The sequence below is a fragment of the Montipora capricornis genome, chromosome 10, assembly GCF_036669925.1.
Source record: "Montipora capricornis isolate CH-2021 chromosome 10, ASM3666992v2, whole genome shotgun sequence".
In the NCBI taxonomy this organism is placed as follows: Eukaryota; Metazoa; Cnidaria; class Anthozoa; order Scleractinia; family Acroporidae; genus Montipora; species Montipora capricornis.
Genome location: NC_090892.1, coordinates 12478479 through 12488478, shown reverse-complemented (window position 1 = coordinate 12488478; position 10000 = coordinate 12478479).

Below are 10000 nucleotides of genomic sequence, written 5' to 3'. Positions count from 1 at the left end.
TTTTACTTCCTAAAATAAATTGTACACTGCGTAACAAGCAGTCTGGCCAACGTCCCGCACAAAGAGCATTATAAAGTAGTCCTGAAAAGACCCGAGGGGAAAAGATTAATAATTTCACTTCACTGATCTAAAAAAATAAACGAGCGGCACCGAACCGTTAGTGCGAAGTCCTGCACGTACGAGCCCGTAAGGTGAAATCAGGAAGTGGCCTTGGTCCGGAGCGCTGATCAACGGGATGTGTTTCAACATCATTTGCCAATCTTAAAAGCAAAGGAAACTAAAAGCGACAAAGGCACATTTGGGCAAACCAAAGGCTCATATAGTGATTTAATTGCCATAAACGTGCTTGTTGTTGTAAAGTAGGCAGGTAGATTCCCTCCAGATAAAATAGAAGCCACAAAATAGACCAAAACTTCCCTTTCATACGTAGCAAAAATTCTGTACCTTGCCGCACAAAATTGTTGTGCAGCCCGTACATCCGTCCATACAATGTGACCTTCCACAGCGAAGCGAAATCAAAATGGTGGACTGATCCGCTAAGAACGAGACACGCGACTTACCCTTCTCTCACCGTCGACGATTTCGGATATCGACAACAGATTATCTTTAGGGGAGTAGGTCAGCGACATTTCCCAGTTTGTTGGGAAAAGACCAGCAGACTCACCTACCCCTAGATGAAATATTTCGAGATACAAAGAATTTGAAGAATTTTCAATCTTTTTTGCGTCAAGTAAGGCATCACATTGTGTCCGACCCTTTGGAATATTGACATCTGACACAGGAATTTTTTATCAGAAAATAGTGTTGCTTACTTGACGGATGATGCCCCATTCTAAACCTAATAGTTCCTCGTCCTTCGGACTTCGCACTAAAAAGATTGGATGACAAATTTGTAGTCCTATGCCTGCGTGGCGATCAATTGTTCGTTTTGTTTGCGCCTGTGTGGCGGCCAGTTTTTTTGTTTGTTTTTCTTTCTCTACGCCTGTGTGGTGCTCAATTGTGTTTGATTTTCGCCTGTGGGACGATAAGTTTATACCCGTCTGGCTACAAGTTCGTGATTTTGTGCCTGTGTGGCTGTAAACTGTTTGTTTTATTTTCGCCTGTGTGGCGGCAAGTCTGTGTTTCATGCCTGTGTGGCGCTCAATTGTGAGTTTTATTTATGCCTGTGGGGCGATAAGTTATGCCTATTAGCGGCAAGTTAGTACTTTATGCTTGTGTAGCGGTTGAATTGTGAATTTTTTATTTACGCCTGTGCGGCGTTAGAATATGCCTGTGTGGCGATAGGTTTGCAGTTATTTGTTTTTGTTGGGCCTGTGTGCCAGTAAGTTGTGAGCCTCTTGTTTAGCAGTGGAATTCTTGTAATTCTTGTTTAGAAAAAAATAATAATAATAACAAGAGCTAGAGGAAAGAGCTTCGTCGAAATCCGGTGTCCTGACTGGGCTGCACGCTTGTCAGGTATTCCCTGGGTGAACTTAGATATCTTTGCAGTCTGATGGTGACACTGTTTTGTGTAGTTCTCGCTCGGATCATGTTCAGTATACCTTGTTTTATGGTTTACCAGTTTCAGTGATTTTCTCTAAACAATGGGAAGAGGTGGAACTCAGACGACAAGAGCGTTGTACACTATTTTCTTTCGTATGATTCCTTGTTTGTTTAAGGATGCTCAAAATATGGACGCAGTAATGATACGCCTTCGAAGGCTCGAAGATGCCCAAACGGTTACAGTGGACCCGTGTTTGGAAGAATTCAGACATTTGATCAAGTCACCATTGTTCACGAAGGATCGTGCATTGGATCATCTATTGAATCTCAAAATGGTAGCTGAAGAGGCTAATCATCCAAAGAGTGGCTTTTTTGAGGCAGTCTTTCGGGCCTTGAGAGAAAAGACCGGCGCGACGGATGTCCAATTTAGGAAGTACCTGGAAGTGTTGCTCGGTGATAAGGATCACGAGAAAGTGTTGGAGTCCATAGCTAAAGTGGATAAGGCGATACGAATCTCTTCTCCACCAGCCTCTCGCGGCTTCAGTTATTATAGGGGCGCTGGGCGTGTAAACCGCTCTTCGGTTCAGTGCTATTATTGTTATCAGTTTGGCCATTATCAAGATTCCTGCCCGCTCCGTCTGCCGCAGAGGGCTGCTTCTGGTCCTCCACCTAAGAGAGGCAGATTCTCCGAGCAACTTAAGAAGTAGTTTGCCTTGTTTAGGCCAGTTCAATAATTCAGAGCGTGTTGCAATAAAGAATAATTTATTATTCTACTTCGATCGTTGTGTGTACTTGTGTGGGTTTCCCTGTTGTCCTGGGGGGGGGGGGGGGTAACCCCCGTCGGCATACTGCCTTTCTCAGTAGTCGGCGGACGTTCTGTTATCAGTCGTTTGAGGTTGCTCTCTCGGGGACTCCGTCTATATTTTCTCATTTGGGGTATTTCTGTTCTCATATCTCTTCTCCCGTTTCCCCTTTTCCTAGATCCCGGCCTTTAAGAAACGAAGACTGCAAATTTGTGGAGTGGGAAGCGGAATTAGGGAAGGGGCTGAGGAGTTTGTCGAGCAGGTCATCTCTTTGCAACCCAGAGTATCCCAATCTTGGGTTAGTGTAGATGGAGTTTCCGTCTGGGAGGGAAAGCAGCAGTTACAGGTACATTGCAAGGATGTGTTGATGTCGGGTGTTGAGCCACCGTTAGGAACGCTAAGGTTGAGGGACCCTGATGAGTTCATTGCTGGTGGTCACACCTATCCGAATGCTTGGGAATTGATCTTACGTCATCACCCGTTAGCTCAGGAGATTCTCGGTTGGATTCGCCATAGAGTAGATATTTTGCATTTCAGTCAACCATTCTCCGGCTCGTATAAAGGGGTTCATTATTGTTCGGATCGGCCGCTCGCGAGACGTTTTGTAAATCATGCGTCGTGCAAGAGGTTCTCGGAGTATGTATATTTGGAAATTAAGAAACGTGTGATCACGGGGGCTGTTAGAGTCTGGGGAAAAGTGGGTGTGTCTGCTCCTCCACACGTGGTCTTGCCCTTGACAGTGGAACCTACCAAGCCTCAGCTGTGTATCGACGCGCAGTTCGTAAACTTATGGATGAAAGATTCGCCTTTTACCCTGGATAGATTGTCCGATGTTCCGAGATTCGTCTACAAAGGCACGTTTATGACCAAATGTGACGACAAGTCAGGGTACGACCATCTTTTGCTGTCGGAGAGCTCCCAGACATATTTTGGCTTTGAATGGGGTGGCTTATGGTTTGTGTGCACCACTCTTCCCTTCGGGTGGAAAATGTCTCCGTATGTCTACCACACAACACGTCTGGCAGTATCGGGTCTTCTCAGAGAGCAAGGTATACCTTCATCGCTCTACATTGATGACCGCCTTAATGGGGAGCTGCTAACGAAATCGGTCGATCCTCTATTCCGATAGGCGGGAAGAATTCAGAGTTAAGGCTGCGACGGCTGCCATATTTATGGTCCTTTCGGTGCTGGTTGAGCTTGGGTATAAGATTGGGATTAGCAAGTCAGATCTGTATCCCACGACTTCCTTAGAGTACTTGGGTTTTCTGGTGGATTCTGTAAAGCAAGCCTGTCATACCGCAGCGCAAGATTGTAGCCTGGGCGTCCTTGCGAGAAAAGATACTGGCCTGTAAGAAATCCGTGGATATTAAGAGTCTGCAACGGTTCCAGGGTAAATGTATTTCTTTGTCGTTGGCTGTACCGGCTGCGAAGTTGTTTATAAGGGAGATGAGTCATGCAATCGCGTCCGCTTCGTCCAAGGGGCTGGTTCCCCTCTCTCAGGCCTTGAGATCTGAGTTAATTCATTGGCGTTTCCTAGATACGTGGAGGAAGTGTGTCCCCTGGAGAGAAGAAAGACATTTGCGACTTTCTGTGTCTTTGGATGCCTCAGGGTATGGTTGGGGCGCCGTCTTTCATGAGTCATCTGGTGACCGAGCTCTACGCGATTACTGGGGTGATTGCCAAAAGGGGTTGAATATTTCCACGAAAGAAATGCTGGCCTTAGTAAATTCCACGAGGGCCGCTCCAAAATGTGTGCGGGACTGTCGCGTAGACGCGTTTGTCGATAGCCAGGTTTTGATTGATTAACAAACGCTACTAAGGACCTTTTCCTCGTTTTGGCAGCCCGCAACCTGCAACTTAATCTTTTTCACGTCTCTTCAAGAGAAAACAGCGCTGATGGCCCTTCTCGCACGATCTGCCTATCTGGCTCCAAGCTGTCGTTGAGTGCGTGGGCACAAGTGGAGCAGGCTTTTGGTGGCGTAACAGGTCACACCTTTGACCTCATGGCCTTTTGTGGCCGGGATGGGGTTCAGCTGCCTCATTTCTCGCCTACCTTGAGTCCGCGTTCACAAGGTGTAAACCTGTTCTGTCAGGACTTGGGGGAGATGGACAACATTTCTAATCCCTATGTTTTCCCGCCGTTTGCTCTTCTGGGTCCAGTCCTGAAGTTCCTCTATCGTTTTGGAATTCCTTTCAATGTGGTTGTTCCAGTAAATTCCCCGCGTCCATTTTGGTGGCCGGAGCTGATGACCCGTTCTTCGGCTGGCATCTGTCTGGGTACAGTGGGCGACATAGGTGTCCTTCAGGCGCCATCGAGGTCAGGTTACACGAGAGTTCCGAGTCCTCGTTCGTTGTGGGCTTTTCGGGTGTCCCGATTCTAGGCAGGACACTTTCCGTTTTGTGCGTTTGTCGTTTTGTTCTGGGGGTCGTTACCGATCAGTTCTTTGTGATCCCCTTAATAGATTTGTGCACTAGGTAGTAGGTAAGGAAGAAGGGAAAAGGAAAGGGGAAAAACAAATAATAGAAGACGTTTTCTGACCCTAGAATTTGTGTTTACGTGTGTTTTCTGTGGGTTTTCTGCATTCCTATTTTTCTTTCTTTCAGCCGCTACCCAAGGTGCCAAAGCTGTTTACCCCTGCGGTGGCTTGCCCAAAGTGCGCGTATGCTAATGATGAAAATTTTCGTTTTTGCCAACGGTGTGGGTACGCCTGGAGGCTTGTTTTTGTCCCAGATCCTCCTCATAGAGTTGAGATTGACGAGACAATGATTGGCAAACGTTTGCGGCAGCTATCCAAACAATGCTCTTCCTCGAGCTATTCAAGGCAGAAGAATTCTTTGGAGAAGGATCTCGAGAGTTTTCTGTATAGTTTATCATCCCCTAAGTCATTGGCGTCTGCTCTTCCTTCGGATATTATAGCTTTTCTGGTATGGAAGGACCGTAATGGTAAAACGCTTGTTCATCTGCCTGATTGTATACGGTCCGGGCACACCGTGAGTTTACAGCCCTCCTGTAGCTGTCCCAGGCGCCTTGCATTTGGAACAGTAGACGCCTTGATAGGTAAGTTGCGTTCCATTTTTGCCATGCAGGGTAGGGGTCCCGACTGGCAGCCGCTTCTAGGGGTGGGTAACCCGGCGGCGTGCGGAACGGTAAAAAAGTTCCTGGCAGATGTAAAAGAGGAACAGTTAAAGTCAAGAATTGCCCCTCGTCAGGCGGAACCGGTTCTCCTGGCTGATCTTGCAGTGATTTCTCGGCATATTGGAACTCGGCTCCTGCAAAGCTCGTCTTTAGAACCTTCGCAAATCTTTGTTTTGGCATGCGACCAGGCGCTGTTCAAGGCGTTATTCTTTGCAGGGGATCGGGCGGCTGATCTTCTACAGTTGAAAACTGGTGATATTTTGCGTTTTCCGGATAACTCAGGTTTCCTACTCAACCATATCTGGACCAAGACCTTGCGTTCAGGCGACAGGCACGTCTTCGCCTTCAAGAGGGGTTCTAATAAGATGGTGTGTCCTGTGGGTGGCCTGGAGCTCTACGTTCGCATTTGTGGCCTTCTGGGAATAAAGCTTGGTTCGGGCTACCTTTTCCGTCCTCTTTCTAAGACAGGGACAGTGTCTTCTCAATGCATGACCTCTCAGGCGGCCCAGACGAGGTTGAATGTTTATTCGGTGTCTTTACGACAGCAGCTAACAGGTGAACACTTCACTCTTCATGGTTTTCGTAGTGGGGCGGCAGTCTCTATGGCTCTGGCGGGTGTAGATCTTCATGCAATTATGGATCATGTTGGCTGGAAGAGAAGTGAAACGGCTTTGCACTACATCAAGTTAAAGCAAGTGATTAATCCGGCAGGTGCAGCTGCCAGGTTGGCGGATCTTCCTTCTGATGCTGGCAAAGACTACAAATGTTTTGATGCTTTGAGGGGATTTTTTCGGGCTTTCTAAACTATGTGCTTTAATGAAATGAAAGGAAACTAGCACTAGGAGGAAAATTGTGAACAAAAAAAGACAAAGAAATAATAACAGAAATGAACATATAGTAGACTCTTTAGGACATATGCTTTACGCTTAGGGAGAGGGGATAAGGATTGGGAGAGTGCTTGTTTCCCGAGATCGCTGTCGGGGTGTTTGGATGTTCCATCGGTGGCGTATGGCTTGGGTAGCTTGGGGAAGGTCAGATTGATTTCCCATGCCTTATTACAATGTCATGAATAACAATACCGAGGGATGAATATTATACTAATCACACCATAGTACATACAGAACGCATGCGCATTTGTAAGATATATATAAGCACATGATCCTTCAATTTGTAAATGACCGTTGAACGGTCTATAATCGCCGTTGCTGTTTTTTACCGTTAACTTTTATGGTAAAATTCGTTTCCAAGCGTTTTTTGAGTGGAAAAATTTTTTTTAAAAAAACTCTGTTTGGGGTCCCCCGTGCTACCTTCAATCCAAAGAGGGAGAGGTTAATCGGTCCCTGAGCCATTGTGGCTAACCCCTTGACTACTCGCAGCTCCTCTGTTAGAACACATGTTTAAAAAGGATGGTCTATAGTTTGGAATTTTTTTCTTGCATTTCAACATGTGGTAAGCACACTACTAATCACACCATAGTACGCAGAGAATGAATGCGCATTTGTAAGATATATATAAGCACATGATCCTTCAATTTAATGACCGTTGAACGGTCTATAATCGCCGTTGCTGTTTTTTACCGTTAACTTTTATAGTAAAAATCGTTTGTAAACATTTTTTGAGTAGAAAAAAAAAAGCAAAAACTCTATTTGGGGTCCCCCGTGCTAATTTCAATCCAAATAGGGAGAGGTTAATCGGTCCCTGAGCCATTGTGGCTAACCCCTTGACTACTCGCAGCTCCTCTGTTAGAACACATGTTTAAAAAGGATGGTCTATAGTTTGGAATTTTTTTCTTGCATTTCAACATGTGGTAAGCACACTACTAATCACACCTTAAAATCACACCATAGTACATACAGAACGCATGCGCATTTGTAAGATATATATAAGCACATGATCCTTCAATTTGTAAATGACCGTTGAACGGTCTATAATCGCCGTTGCTGTTTTTTACCGTTAACTTTTATGGTAAAATTCGTTTCCAAGCGTTTTTTGAGTGGAAAAAAAAATTAAAAACTCTGTTTGGGGTCCCCCGTGCTACCTTCAATCCAAAGAGGGAGAGGTTAATCGGTCCCTGAGCCATTGTGATTTTTTTTAATGTCTAAAAGGCTCAAAAAGAGCTTTTTATTTACAAGTAAAAAGAAATTGATACATTAAACAAATACTAGTTACAAGCATAATCATGCATGATAAACTCTTACATCGTAAATACTAACGCATTGTTTACTAATTTCACAAAAGCATATCCAATGCACCAAACTCCAGGAAACAAGTATTGCGTTCCTTTTGACACATAAACCTTAAACTGAAAACGGATAATCGACTCAACAATAGCTCCAAAAATTGAAAGTATCGGGGTAACTTCCTTGTTAACTCTGAAATTAACCACAGCCTTATGAATTGAAAAACGAGCAATCGTTAAGGTCCACTTAACTAAATTAACTACATTCTTTAATACTTGAATAACTTCTTCCGGAATCCATCCTAAGAGCTTTATCTTGGTGGTAAGACTTAAACTGCTTCCAGTGATCTTATCAACAAAGACTTGCACCTGGTTCCAAAAATGACATACCACAGGACACTCAACCAACTCGTGCTCGATCGTTTCCATGACGCCACAGCGATGACAATTTTCCGATGCATAAACATCCATTCTATTCAGTCGCAAGGCCGTTAGTAACGCTTTATGGGCAACCTTCCAATCTAAGTCCCCGTGCTTATTAGTGACCAGAGGTGAGTAGACAGTATTCCAAAACGACGAGTTAAAGGATGCCTGAAGCTGAAACTTAGTGTGCGCCAGTAATCAAGCCCAGGAGTCGAAATTTGCTCACTTTTATGAAAATGCCGGTAGAAATGGCGAGTCTTGCAATCGAGAATACTTGTTGGAGGTTTTCCAGGTGCAGATGGTAAGATACAAAAACTTGGCTGTCAAGCAAATGGAGACACAGAATCACCGTTGATTACTTTCAACTTTCACATTGCAGGAATGGCTCCGAGAACTTCACTCAGCTCACGTGCAGTCTGATTAAAACTACGATCTCTGCAGGAGTCATGGGCCATAAGAATCTCATGCACAGCCTTGATAGGCAGAAATCCCGGGACAGCTTCATAGCAAATATCCTTAACACGAACGAGGCCTCATGTAACGCAGTCTCTGAAGAAGAGAGGCTTGTTATTAACATTGATAAGCTTGTTCCTAAACAGTGGTTCCGCGAAAATATCCGACAACGAATCAGGGATATCTGTACGTTCATGATAACATTTGTGATTGATCCAAGCGCAAAGACGCTCCTTGTGAAAAGCAGGAACGTTACTGTCGATATCACGTGGCGCAAAGTCCGTAGCAAGGGTCAATTTACCAAGTTGCAGACCTGAGACACGTAAAAAATGGGATGTAAAAAGCTTCCAATGAGCGTCTTCTCCAGTGAGTAGTCTACGCAGTGTGTTGAGTCTAAGAGCCTTTATTTTGAATTCGAGTCGAGCCACATTAAAACCACCTTCTTTCAAAGGAAGGGACAAAATACCCCTATTGACTAACGGGTGCTTGTCATTCCAAAAGAAACGGTACACAGCTTCCTCTAGCCGTGTCACTGCCCAAGATGGTAGGGATAGCGACGTAGCATTGTACCACAAAGTAGACGTCAAAAGCCAATTGATGACAAAAGATTTACCCTTAAAGCTGAGGTCCCTATGGCGCAAAGCATCAACAAAATGATCGAGTTTCTGTATCTTCGATTCCCAGTTTATCCGGGAGCAGTCAAAAACAAAGTAGTGTCATCCGCAAATTGAGATAACTTAAGTGCAGTCTCCGAGCCCGGCGGACGTAAACCGTGTATGTCAGGGTTAGCCCGTATGTTAAGTGCCATCGTCTCAGCAATCAATACATAGAGCGGCATAGACAAGGCACATCCCCGCCTTAAACCTCTTTTCAAATCAATAAAAGCCGTAAGCCATCCGTTAACCTTGACAGAGCTAGAAACAGAATTATAAAAAACACGAATTCAGCGCATAAAGCTCGGCCCAAAGCCAAAAGCCTCCAAGGACCTAAATAAGAAATCATGAGAGACCCTATCGAAAGCTTTCAGTTGATCAACAATAATAAGAGCGAGCAAGTAGCACGGGGGACCCCAAACAGAGTTTTTATTATTTTTTTTCCACTCAAAAAATGTTCAACGGTCATTTAAAAATTGAAGGATCATGTGCTTATATATATCTTACAAATGCGCATGCGTTCTGTACGTACTATGGTGTGATTAGTAGTGTGCTTACCACATGTTGAAATGCAAGAAAAAAATTCCAAACTATAGACCATCCTTTTTAAACATGTGTTCTAACAGAGGAGCTGCGAGTAGTCAAGGGGTTAGTTTCCTAGCTGCTCGTCAATCCGTTTTATCTTTGAATAGTTTTGCCCATGGAGTCTAGTGTTTAAGTTTATCTGGTTTCTAAGGACTTTGTCCTTTAAGTTTTCTCTATTTTTTCGACGTTGTTAATTGTTTGAGTGGAGGAATAGATTTCAACTTCCAAGGAGGCCATTATGGCCGACCGGAAAGAAAGGACTGCCACTTTTAAGTTACCTCGGAAA